The sequence below is a fragment of the Acomys russatus genome, chromosome 29 (genome assembly GCF_903995435.1).
Source record: "Acomys russatus chromosome 29, mAcoRus1.1, whole genome shotgun sequence".
NCBI lineage: Eukaryota > Metazoa > Chordata > Mammalia > Rodentia > Muridae > Acomys > Acomys russatus.
The window spans coordinates 32,135,589-32,149,412 of NC_067165.1; the positions used below are offsets into that span (position 1 = coordinate 32,135,589).

Consider the following 13,824-nt stretch of genomic DNA (forward strand, 5'->3'; position numbering starts at 1 on the left):
AGGGCCTCTCTATGTATTGTAGCCTTGGCTGACCTGGACTCGTTTTGTAGACCAGGCTGGCCTCGAACTCACAGCGATCTGCCTGCCTCTGCCTCCCAAGTGCTGGGATTAAAGGCGTGCGCCACCGTGCCAGGCTGCAGTCAGTGCTCTTAACTGCTGAGCCATCTCTCCAGCCCTCACTGGCTGTTTTGAGTAAGTTATTTTTTAAAAGCAGCCTTCCTTCCTTTCCCATGCAGGATTCCCCCAATGGACACTTGCACTTCCTGTAGCTCTGAGCTTGCTGCTCAGCTTGAGTACTGCCATTTTCTAGAAATCTAGTGAGACACTCAGATGTGTTATTTATCTATCTCTGGTTTCTGCTTTTGTTTTTGGTAGTTCCAGGCTTTCCTCTTTCCACTCAGACATCAGCACATGCAGGTGGCTCTTGAGAAGGAGAAATAGAAGTAGAGTCGTGTTCTGTCTCCCGTTGTGAATGCCATGCGTGGGGATCAGCATGTGATGCCGGCACTCTGCCACTGAGCTAGGACCACAGCCCTGCAACAGAGAACTAGAAAATCGATGGTTGGATTACTCCATGGTTGGTGCTCTGTCTGGCAGACGTATCCTGTGCATACAGACTGTGGGGTGAGCCAGTAGGGCCATGGAGGAGAGGTCAGCTGAGGGTCTAAGTGCCTCAGTCACAGAATACTGAGTGGAACCACAGTATCCAGGTTTGTTGGGAGGAGAGAGTTTGCAGGGATGCAAGGAGGGCCAGGAGAATTCAGTAAGGCCTGTTGGCTTTATAGGGGAGCAAATAGAAGGTTATTTGAAGATTCGTGAACTGTAAAGAGCAGTGTATAAAAGCTACTTTCTCCTTCCTTTCTATTTTCTTCTTTCCTGGTCTCTTTTTGATACAGGTTTTCACTGTGTAGCCTTGGCTGTCCTAGAACTTCACTGCTGGGATCATCGCCACCACATTGCTTCCCTTCCTTCTTTTTTAGAAAGTTTCTCATGGAACATAGGATGGCCTCTTAGTGAAAGCCTCTCAAGTGCAAGGGTCATTTCTAAACTGGCCACCAATTGATGGATCATGTTTGCTTCTCCTACAAAATAACTCTCAAGCTATTGTGTTGCACCCTCCTTTACTGTCTACTCAATAGATTTTTTTCCCCATAGATGACCACTAATTGCATTACATAGTAAAAGAAACTGTATTGCCAATATTTTGCCATATTTCACAGGTAAAATAATTTTTTTTGAATGCCAGGAGTTGTGGTATACAGCTGTAATCCCAGCAGTCGAAGGGCAGAGACAGGTGGATCTCTGTGAATTCTAGGTCTACAAAGAGATTCCAGGACAGCCAAGGATACACAGAGAAACCCTGTCTCACCAAAAAAAAAAAAAAGAAAAGAAAAGAAAAAAAGAAAAAAAATTTTTTTTGGATCACTGTCCCCAGTGCTCCGTTTGCAGGTAGTGCTCTATATTGCCAAAGCTCTGCTCTTTGTGACCAGTTCTAGGATTGCCCGTCCTCTTCAAGACAGGCCTCATTGTAGTTACCTCATCAGTTAAGAGCAGCATGCTGTTGACACAATACTGTTAGGAAAAGAAAAGCGATCTCAAAGAGAGAGGATTCAGACTTCAATTTATTGCATTGGCTGAATGATGAAAACGAGGCTGATGTAATCTGGAGATTAATACTGCAGGAAACAGCTGCAGAAGTGAAACAGAAATGGGGTTAGTGCAAAAAAGCTAGTTTGAATCAGAGTATGGCTAGGAGTGCAGTTTAGGCCCTAGGCACTGGGCCCTCTTCAGTGCCCATTGTCACTCCAATTGTATGCGCTCCCTGACCGCCACTGGCGAGAAACCCAAATTATTCCTTAGTTCAGAATGTGCGCTGCTCTTCTCTTAGTCTCAGAGGACGCAGGGGACATGGTGTCCAGGCTGTAGGTCCCTGTGTTCAGAGCATCAGTGCCTGACTTTGTCCTTAAGGCATCTGCTCAGGGAATGTGATTGCTAAAGAGGCAGTTGGCAGCACGTTTTGTTTTTTGTTTGTTTGCTTGCTTGAGAGTTTGCAGTGTAATGTAAGTTGGCTTGTATTCTCCATCCTCCTGCCTCACCTAGGGCTGGGATTTCGCTTGTGTGCCATGGTGCCTCTGCTTGCCTACTTCAGAGCTTTTTACAGTGTACACATAGGAAGATTTTCTTCTTTGAGGAAACTTGAGCAGGTTTAGCGAGAAATGTTTTGGGTTACCAAGCAGTTGATAGAAATCAGTACTGGACCAACAGCTGTCAGTAGCCACTCCCCTGGAGTGAGAGAGGTCAGCTGTCTAGTTGCCGTGTTTAGGAAGTGACTGGAAATCTGACTGCTGTTAAAGTTCAGAGAGTACTTCAAGGTTCACACTGGGAGTGGAGAAGTTGGGAACAGAAGTGGTGACTCAGAAGCCAGCTGGCTCATTTACATAACCATTTGGCAACCTTTAGAAAGGGAGGAAGTAGCTAAGGCCCTGGAAGCTAGCCTGGAGAGAGCTGATGGAGGAAGGGCGGACCTGCAGGGCTCTTGCACTTGGAGAATGGTTTTTGATAACTTCAGTGTCCATAAAGGTGGAAAGGTGAAATAAACTACTCGAAGAAAAATGCCAAAGTATTAGAAAGAGGGATTATAAAGCTCTGTATTACTTATATAAAAAAATCAAAACTATCAAAAAGGTGGATACGTACACAAAGGATTTTTGTCTTCTGCTTAGCTGGTCCTAACTCTAAAAGCTGTAAAGAATAAAGACTTCTTGGGCTGGAGAGATGGCCCAGTGGTTAAGAGCACCGCCTGCTCTTGCAAAGGTCCTGAGTTCAATTCCCAGCAACCACATGGTGGCTCATAGCCATCTATAACGTAACCTGATTCCCTCTACTGGCCTACAAGCAGACAACACTGTATACATAATAATAAATAAATCTTAAAAAAAAAAAAAAGAATAAAGACTTCTTGAAGCATGGCTCCTGTCTTGGATCTTCACACAGTAGTGCCATAAGGGCTCTCTTTTCTAAGGATGCTCAGTCTTCAAGATGCAGAAGGACAGGTTCTGCCACACACCAGGCCATTCTCGGTTCAGAGATGGGCGATTGGCATATGTGATTCTGGAAACATTAAAGTAATTTTAACTAAAAGCTGTTCTTCCCAGACCGCAGAGCTTGGATTGTTCACACAGAGCACAGGCCAGTGTTTATGGGTACTCCTGTACCAAATTGTCATTTCCAGGGTAGTAGATGGGCATTCACCACTGTAGGCTTCCAGGGTACCCTGTGACACAGATATGGTTATTTCCATCTTGTAGATTGAGAAGGATCGATTTGATAGATGGGATGTTTTGACTCATGTCTTCAGATAGCATCTTTGGCAATCGACCAGGTGAGCACACCAGTTCCCAGCTTCTGTGTCTTTTTTTTCTGCTACTGAGAATTGAACTTAGGGCATCATCTGTGTGGGACAAGTGATCTGCCCCTGAGCCATGTTCTCTACTTGCTCTTCCCAGCTCTCTTCCTTGTATTCTCATAATTCACTAGCATACTTGGATTCGGGTTCATTTTTAGATATGTGAGACTTTTATAGCTCATTCTGGAAACCAAAGTACCATTCACAAAAATGTCCTTTGAAATACTGTTTCTGGGCTGGAGAGATGGTTCAGCAGTTAAGGGCACTTACTGCTCTTCCTGGAGATGAAAATTCATGTCCCAGCACCCACATCAGGTGTTTCACTCCACCTGTAACTCTAGCTGCAGTAAACTCAAGCAAGCAAGCTAATATCCTCTTTTGGCCTGTGGACAACTGCACCCATGTGTGTATGTGTGTACACACACACACACACACACACACACACACACACACACACACACACTCTCTTAGCATTGGGAGATGCCTCTGTAGATAACTGTTCGCTGTAGAAACATGAGAACTCAGCTCTAATTCTAACCGGCTGTGATAGCATAACACCCTATTTCAGGCTCTAGATCCTGGGGGCTCATTGACCAGCTGTATAGCCAGTTGGTGAAATATGGGTTTGGTGAGAAACCCCTTCTCAAGAAGTAAGATGGAAAATGACTGAGGATGATAACCTGATGTCATCTCCGTCTTCCATAAAGGGACATATGTGCACATACACATGTATGTGCACACACTGTGCACACAAAAAAGAAACACTATGTCTCAGTTTTTAAGCAGTGAACTTGAAACACATTTGCTAAACAATAGGCCCGGGTGTGAGGGTGGGTCAAGCTCTTTAATCCCAGGCTTATTTCTGAGTTTGAGGCCAGCCTGGTCTACAGAGTTCCTGACAGGGCTACACAGAGAAACCTTGATCAAAAGCCAAAACCAAAAATATTTAGCTGTACAGTTTTAAAACACGAAGAAGGGAGTTCTGGGACCCTTAGAAGATTATTTCTACTGTGATGAATGAATGAATGAATGAATGAATGAATGAATGAATCAGTGAATCAGTGAGAGCCAGCTGCAGATAATTTTGGGCAAAAAGCATCTTAGAGACTAAATAAGGATGGGCTAGAGGGAGAAAGCAGCACAGATGAGAGAGGGTGGCAGAGCAGGTGCAGGCGGTGCGGGGTCTGGCCCAGGCCCTGACAAGCAGATGCTGGAGATATCTGTGGGTGCCTGGGGGCTCAGGAGGCTCTTGTTCTGGCACCTGCTGTTCAGTGGTGGCAGAGAAAGGACTGGAATGCTGTACTGTGGAGGGTGAGCTAACCCATGAGCAATCCAGTTACTATTGTGACACTACAAAACGCCTCAGGCAGAAATGAATGCCATCCCTTTAGATGAGACCACCAAGGCCCAGGGAAAACCGTGGCATGTCACCTTGAACAAATTCTAAAGAGCTCAGAAATGGTGGTCTGGGCCCCTCCCTATGATGTCACTGCTTAGAAAATGAGACTCATCCCAGCTTTCTTAGTCCTGTCTTCAGATTAGAGTCAACTTATGCTCACGTTCTGCCCCCCCCACCAACACTCATTTCATTGTGTGGGTCTTGGCGTGGGTGACTTTGATGGGTGCTTGGGCTTGAGAAGGAATGGCTGAGACGTGCCTGTTGCTCCTCACTGCCAGAAGTGAGCTTCCTGAAGAGCAAACAGCTCCTGCCCTAGAGCCCAGGCAAGTGAGGGAATCGGCTGTTTGTTCATCTGTAGAGAGTGCCGCTGACAGAAGCCATGTTTGTGTAGTGCTGCAGTGTCCCTTCCTGACTACTTTAGTCTGTAGCTTTGGTGATGGAGCCAGACAGGTGGCTGGTTCAGGTACCTTCCTTCTGTGCATCAGGTCTGCATGGGCTTCAAGCTGAGGTACAGTGGCTCCCAGACCTGTCAAAGCAGTGGGACAAGCTGTCGTAGTGGCGACCTGATCCTGAATCTCTCTGTCAGTGGAAGTCAGTTATAAATGAGAAATTGCCAAATTATTTCCTTGATTATTTAAACAGAGTGAATACTTTATTTGGGGAAAGGGAGGTGTTTCCTTTCCTGGGAGCGATAAGCTGAGAAGTGGTTTATTTTGTCCATAGAAATGTAACTATGAAAGGCTGAGGCCGCCCATGGAGATCTTCTGAGGAGGTAGGGGTTCTTGAATCTCTGTGAGGACTCACAGGAGTTCCTGAGCTGGAAAATGAGGAAACTGTGATCATGACCTGGAGAATGAATTAACTTTTTCTGAACAAGTGGGCTCTTTCTGAACTTAATGTTTCCAGAACACAGTCAACAAATAAGCATTTGTGGAGACATGGGTGGTGTTTCCTACCCACCTGGCTGATTTTAGAGTATTTAAAGAAATAAAGCACAAGAGACTAGGATTTTTTGTTTGTTTGTTTTTTCGCTGTTATTAGGATTCAGTTTTTAGAGTATGGTGTGAGATCAGTTTGCTTTCAAAATTGCCACATTCTAGGATCTGTTGATAATGATAAATATTTTGACTTTGGTTGCTGGAGGTGACAAGTAGAGCTGTTGCAGTGGGTGCTTAAGAATGACTAAAGCTTTTTCAGTCTTTTGAGGGCAGCGCTCATTAGCTGTCTGTAACAGTAAGAGTGATTGGATGGCTGTAATGTGGACTAAGTGCATACTGTGCCTTAAGGGTCGAATTGCCTAAAATATTCATTCAGAACTTTCCACAAACCACAATTAAGGAGAGTAGTATTTGTGGCAGAGAGTAGTATTTAAAACACAGCCACAGTGTCCCTGGTGTTGAAAAGCATTTCTTTCAGAAATGAATGACCTCTCCACTGGAGTGCTGTGTGAGCAGAGGCCTGGAGAGGAGCAGAGCAACCGCGAGGGAAGAGTTTCCTTCTGTTAGCTAACTAAAAATTCTTTGCGGGCTAAGGGGCCCTCCAGCACGTCCAGAATATAAGAGTTCTCAGTTTCCTGTGGCACAAAGGCAGCCTTAGGTGCTGTGTGTGCTGGTATATGCTTGTAAGCCCAGCACTCAACAGTTGTCCTGAGTCATAGGCCTACTTGGACTAAATAGCGATACCCTGCCTTTAAAACAAACAAAAACGCTACATAATCGCCTGAGTGTGGTGTCTTGAGCCTGTAATCCCAGCACTGAGGGAGGCAGAGGCAGGAAGATCTTGTGAGTTCAAGGCCAGCCTGGTCTACAAAGCCAATGCCACACAGAGAAACCCTGTCTTGACAAACTAAAAAAATAACAAATAAAAAGTAAAAAAAATTAATAAAAATGCATGTCTGAAAGGGAGGCTCAGTTAGCATTTGACTGACTGAGTCATTTCCCCAGCACCTCATTTAAAAAATAATTAAGTGGGGAGGCTGGGGTCTTGAGGAGCTCAAGGCCAGTTTGAGTGCTGGCCTTAAAGCCAGTGGTATTGAATTTCAATAGCAGATTTCAAGGGCGTGTTTTTTTTTTTTTTTTTTTAAATGCTTTATTTTTACTACAGGCATTGATGCAATTTTTGTTGTTTCATGTTGTTTGTTAATGTGACTCTCACTGTAATTGCTGTGTATAATTTGTTTCTTAATCATGTTTCTAATTTTGTATGTACATGCATGTTGTGTGCATGTGTAGGCTCAGAGGAAACTTTCTGTGTTAGTCCTCCCCCTCCTTTGTGTGGGTCCTGGGGATGGAGCTCAGCTTTTTGTGTGCAGAGGCCTCTTCTTTGGTGCTGTCAGTTTGTGCTGTTATTTCTGAAGCCATAACAGTCCTCTCCAGAAAGTTGTCAGTCTGTACCAATGTCTTAAAAGTGGTTTTGTCCCCTACTAGTGGTCTGAGTTTTGTATATCTTTTTTTAAAAAAATTATTATTTATACAGTGTTCTGCCTGCATGGACACATGCATGCCAGGGCAAGCACCTTCCTACTGCCACTTGTTGAAAAAGATCCCAGAACTCACCCTTCAGGCAAAGTCCAGAAAGTCCCTCAGGAGGTCACACAAGTAAGTGACCTTGGTGCATCTCGTAACACAAGGAGGTTAATCGGTGAACTTTTTTTAGAACCGCTCAGTGGCCTTCATTAAGAACACCATAGAGTCCATGTGCAGGGGGGGTCTGGCCAGTGGCCCCCTCTGCTCTCTGCCTCTCTGTGAGTCAGTCCTTAGTCTGTCTGTTGTGTGGATTTGGAATTAGTCCACTGCTAAGCAGGTAATCAGCTTCTGTGGATATATATGCTTTTCTGAGGTGTTGGGGGTGCACATGGGGAGGCCAGAGGATGTCTGTGTAGTTGACTCTCACCTTCCATCATTACGTGGTTCTGAAGGTCACCAAGGCTGAGCAGCAGCTGCCTGACATTTGGAGCTATCTTGCCATCCCTGGTTGAATTGGCTACTTTTTGATGTTTGAAATTATGGGAGACTGTAGGCTGGGTTCACACTGTGTTACGGCTTCCTTTGTGTCCAGAGGCCTCTTCCTTGGTGCTGTCAGCTTGTGCTGTTGTTTCTGAAGCCGTGACAGTCCTATCCAGAAAGTTGTTGGTCTGTACCAATGTCTTAAAGTGGTTTTGTCCCCTACTAGTGGTCTCAGATTTGCACATCTTTTTATTAACTATCTATCTATCTATCTATCTATCTATCTATCTATCTATCTATCTATCTATCTATCTATACAGTGTTCTGCCTGCATGGACACATGCATGCCAGAAGAGGGCACCAGATCTCATTATAGTTGGTTGTGAGCCGCCCTGTGGTTGGTGGGAATTGAACTCAGGACCTTTGGAGGAGCAGATAGTGCTCTTAATCTCTGAGCCATCTCTCCAGCCCCCTGTAGATCTTACAGTTTGCTGTTTGGCCCATTCAAAAAAATTTTTTAAAGATTTATTAATTATGTATATACTGTTTTGCCTGTATGTATGCCTGTGTGTCAGAAGAGAGTACCAGATCTCACCATAGATGGTTGTGAGCCACCATGTGGTGGCTAGGAATTGAACTCAGGACCTCTGGAAGAGCAACCAGTGCTCTTAACCTCTGAGCTATCTCTCCAGCCCCCAAATAGTCAAAGAATGTGTTCCAGACCTTTTGTTTTGTTCTGTTTTTTGAGTCAGGGTTTCTTTGTGCAGCCCTGGCTGTCCTGAACTCGCTTTGTAGACCAGGCTGGCCTCGAACTCACAGCGATCCGCCTGCCTCTGCCTCCCCAGTGCTGGGATTACAGGTATGTGCCACCACCGCCTGGCTGGTGTTTGACCCATTTTGAGTTAGCTTTTGTGTGTGGTACAAACGAGGTAGAGGTAGATGCCTGTATTCATCTTTTCTTGGGTTGGTGGGCATTAGCATGGGGACCCACTCATCCACTGCGCCAATCCCCAGCCCACACCATCACTATCATGTTTGTGCGTTTCTACTTCACGCAGCATCTTTTTTTTTTTTTTAAATTAAAACAACAACAACAAAACAAAACCAAAACCAAACCAAAACAAAACAAAACACTGTCCTTTCCTCTTTGAATGGTCTTGGTACCCTCTTCAGAAACATTTCCCATGAATAGGAGGGTTTTTTCCCAGGCATCTCACCTCAGTCTTTGTCAGTGGTCTTATTACTAAAATAGCATTACTCTGATGGGTTTTTATAGATTTATGATAAAATTTCAAGTGAAGGAGGAGCATGAGCTACCCAGCTTAATTCTTGTAGCCAGCTTTAGTTCTTTGCTGTTTGGAGTCCTTGGACACTTTGCACCAGCACTCAGATGAGCTTACTGTTTCTAGAGAGCACGTCACTGGACCTTGCTGGCAATTGCATCGAATGCGTAGATCACATGGGTGAGATTGGTGTCGAGGTTCGTCAGATGGGAGCGTCTTTCTGCTCATTCCTTAACTTCTGTTGGCAACCTTTTATGGTTTTCTTTGAGTCTTTCATTTTTTTAGTTTAGTCACCACTTTGGCATTTTATTTCATTTTATTTTTATTTATTTATTTATTTATTTTTTGGCATTTTATTTTTTAAAATACTTTGTAAATGAAGCTTTCTGTTTTTCTCTTCAGATAGCTGCAACTCTACAATCGTTTTGTATGTTGACTTTGTACCCCACTTAACTGATGTTTTGTGTGTGGAGTGTGTGTGTATGGGGTGGAGATAGAGCAAGATACCTATAGGTAGCCCTTCCCCTCATCTATCAGGACTTTGTGATAAACTGCAAGCTCTGTACCTCTGAGATGCCTTTTTAAGCCTTTCTATGATTTTTCTAAGATGTATCCACAGCCTTTCTAAGGTTTCCAGCATATGAAACTTGCTCACCAGCGAACACATACATTTATGTTGTCTTTTCTTCTGTGGGATTTCTCTCCAGCTCTATAAAGTGGCTTTTTATACACTGTATTTTAAGATTTACACACCACTACCATGGGATTTATTTCTGGGATGCAAGTGTGATTCAGTATTGAAAACTGATCATTGCATGCAGCCTATGCCATGAGCATAAAGAGCGACAAACAGTGGTCAGTTCAGCTGACACAGAAACATTTCCCAATGCCTGCTATGACAAGAAAGCTCAGTTAACCAAAAGTAGAAGGAGACTCTACCTCAACATTATTGAAGCCACAGTGAGTGTCTTCCTTAATGATGAACCTGTACTGGCTGGTTTTGTGTCTCAGAGAAGGAGGAGTCTAAGATGAGGAAATGCTTCCATGAGACACAGCTGTAAGGCATTTTTTTAAATTAATGATCAGTTGGAGAGGACCCAGCTCATGGTATGTAGTGCTGTTTCTGGGGGTGGTTCTGAGTTCTATAAGAAAGCAGGCTGAGCAAGCCAGTAAGCAGTATGCTTTCATAGCCTCTGCATCTGCTCCTGTCTCCAGGATTGTGTCCTGTTTGAGTTCCTGTCCTGACTTCCTTCAGAGGTAAACAATGCCTTGAAAGTGTAAGCTGAATAAACCCTCACTTCCCCAACTTGCTTGTTGGTCATGGTGTTTCAGCAATAGAAACCCAGCCTAAGACAGAACTAAAATGATTAGGAACAAGACAAAGATTCTGTAGTCACTTCATATTTCCTCACTTAGTGAGTTACAGGACAGCTACCTAGCCTCAAGAAACCTTGCCTCAAAACAGAAACCAAAATTCATAGAGACTTTTGTATAATTAGATATGTACCTGTCAGGAAATAAACTCAATATTCAAGGAATTTATGTCTCATTCTTTGACATCATCCGTCTTCCTACTTCATTGTAATGTTTTAATTACACTTTATTGGTTTTTTTTGTATGAATATGTGTGTGCATGTGCCACAGCCTGTGTGTGGAGATCAGAGGACAACTTAGGAGGGGAAGGGGGTCGTCAGTACTGTCCAGTGAGCCATCTGCCTGCTCCCTCATCGTACTCTAAAGTTTTTTTTTTTTTTTTTTTTTTTTTGTGCCTAAGTGCCCCTGCGCCTGTAGCCTCTCCCCCCCCCCCCCCCCCCCATTTGCTCTTGTTCCACATATGGTCCATTTCTCCAGTTTTTGTGGGGGTGGATTTTGTTTTCACAGTTAAAGTTTAACATAATACGAATAGGTTTATTCATTATCTTTAAGAAATCCACATCAGGAACGTGGTCTGCTGAGAAGGCCTCAAACCAGAAGGATTCTGATGTGCTCTGGAGAGCTAGGCTGGCTGGACAGTGGCACCAGGCCAACGGTCAGGAGGGTTCTGGCCTAGTGCTTTACTCTTGGTCATTCAGTTCCATGCTGCCCTCACGGATGTTAGGGCTTGCTTGCTGAGAGGGTCCTCCTGCTTTAATACTTAGAGTTTTCTGTAGGGGAATGTTAAATTCAGAGCATGGCTGCACTGGCAAGAGATGACATCCAAAGACCTTCTGGCTGCGATCCAGCTGGAAAACAGCCACACCTTTAATCCAGGAGACAGAGGCAAGCAGATCTGAGTTCAAGGCCAGCCTGGAACAGAGCAAGTATCAGGTAAAGGAAAGCTTAGGTCCAGGTATGGTGGTACCTGCCTTTAATCCCAAATGAAAGTAAAGTTAGTTTGTAGAAGGAAACACCCATGTCTGACAGTAATTGAGTGGCAGAAAAGGTGACAAAATCAGAGAAAATCTGACAGAATTCGCCCAACTCTCACGAGAAGAGAGGAAAGGGATGCTATGTAAGAGGCAGTTTGACCAGGACAGTAACAGAGAGATGGGCTGCAGAGAGAGAACTCATGTGAAGAAGGAACAAACCAGAAACTGAGAGGAAGCCAGAAGATTCGAGCAGATTGCTGAGTTAGTTTGAGGCCAAGCAGAACAATTCCAGGCTGAGAGAGAAGCCAGATTGAATAAATCAGCTTGGAGAAGAGTTTGAGCCAGAACAGCTGACTTGAACCAGCAGCCCAGAGCTCAGAAAGTTCAAGTAAGGGTGAGCTTATTAAGCAGTTAATTCTCAGAGTCTGAAAACATGGTAGGCCTTGGTTAGATTGTACAGAGGCTAGAAGCTTCCAGCACTAGGCCTAGGTTAGCAGAAGGAGGCAGCAGGCCTCCCAGACAACAGTCAAGCCAGAATACAATTAACATTTACAGTTCTCAGCTTTCAATGCATGAATGTGTTTCTGTGTGACACATACACCTTATATTTTGTGTGTTCCAGAGATTAAACCCAAGTTGTCAGCAAGCTCCTTTATCTGTTGAGCCATCTTGTTCACCCTACTTAGTATATTATTTATCCTCTTCAACTTTTTGGTCCAGGTGCACTGCAGGTACTACATACTTGAACTACCTACTATAGCCTTTTATCGCATTCCTATCTCTGTCCTGGCTTAGCTTTTGTGTGATAGTTCTCCTCATTAAACACATCTGAGGACAAGAAATGCTGCTTTGCTGAGCATCTTCTGAGACAATTCCTGCTTCCCTTGACACAGGATTTTAGTTTGGCCCTAAAACCTCATTCTCCAGCTTCACCTCGGTCTGCCTCATTTACTTCTTCCCCTGCCCTGACTTGGTGCTTAGGTGCCATATTCTCCTCTTTTAGACCTCAGTGTTTTGTGTGGCACCTTGTGCCTCCCCAAGATGCTGCTCTCCGACACTGAAGACTGGAAGGTCATTGTTTGCTTTGATGTCATTGTTGAAGCTGCTTGGAAACATCCCAGTGAAAGTCACTGCTTTGTACGTTTTAGAAAAGACTTATGTATATGAGTGCTCTGTCTCCATGCACAGCACAAGAGTGAGTCAGATTCTATTACAGACGGCTGGGAGCCACCATGTGGGTGCTGGGAATTGAACTCAGGACCTCTGGAAGAGCAGGCAGTACTCCTAGCTGCTGAGCCATTTCTCCCACACCCTTTGTACATTTTTACTGCTTCACCACCGCCTGCAACAATTTACATTTTACAGGTGTGAATAGCTTGTACACCTGACATCTTTTTCTTCATCTCACTGCTCTCAACAACTGACCACAATTCTATACACTTGCCTGGAGGCCTCTCTTACTCTGACCTGAGGAAGAAGATTTTGTGAACTAAATGCTGCTTACTGGTGATGTAATGAGAATCCTCAGGGAAAGGGAAGCAATTTTGCTCCTCAGGATGCCTGGAATGAATCTTTAGGGATGTATTGGTCATGTTCAAAGTGACAAGCCATGCAGAGTGCCTGATACTTGCCTCCAGGTCAACTCCAAAGTAGAGAGTGGCCTGGCCAGCTCTAGTGTGCCTAGCTGTTTTTGTATTGCTAAGATTGGCAGAGCCCTGAGGTGCTTAAGCTGATCTTCACAGAAATGATGTGTACCATTTTGGGCCTGGTAGGAAACTGACTTACTGGTGGGAATGGGAAGAGCAGCTGAAAGTTAAGGAATAGTAGTTGTTGCTTCCATCGAGTTTCTGGGAATCAAGTGGAGAGCCAGGGGTGAGTGACTCAGCTCTTCTCTGAACCTGCTCATGTGATGTCTGCTTTTCTTAGGGTGAGCTCTTCGGGAGTCACATTACACCGCAGGCTCTGTGGACTTAGCTCAGCCATGGTCTATATATAACTTGTGCGGGGTTTATTTTGTTTTAATGTTTTTTTAGTATTGCAAGATGGAGGTCATAATGGAAAGCCCGCAGCGAGTGCTTTCCTGTATAAACAACCCTGTATCCTCTCCTGTACTACTGCTCTACTGTTGACGTTTGATGGGAGCTTTGGTATTTAAGTACAGAATGGGAGTACAATATATCCTCCTTATTCTCTAGAAAGCAATTAGGTACCATATCATTTTGTTTTCCACTCAAATAGACATTTTAGTGCCATCACTGATAAATTCATTGTTAGATTTTTGTGTGAGAACTTCTTCCTTGTTAAGAGGATATAGCAGGCGCAGTTATGTGTTTGCTGGATTTCTTTGCTACTGAAGACTGGTAGGAGTGCTCATGCTGTGATTCTCATGCGCTTCCCTGTGTGGAGGGGCCCTGCGCCATGTGCTGTGGGGTGTGATTATGCT

At 44.3% G+C, this 13,824-nt stretch overlaps 1 protein-coding gene across 21 annotated transcripts in view; it reads left to right on the forward strand.

Moving 5' to 3' along the window:
* The window catches only part of Eif4g3 (eukaryotic translation initiation factor 4 gamma 3), a 229,760-nt gene that overhangs the window by 77,221 nt on the left and 138,715 nt on the right, over positions 1–13,824 (forward strand). The gene's annotated exons all lie outside the window — the stretch shown is intronic.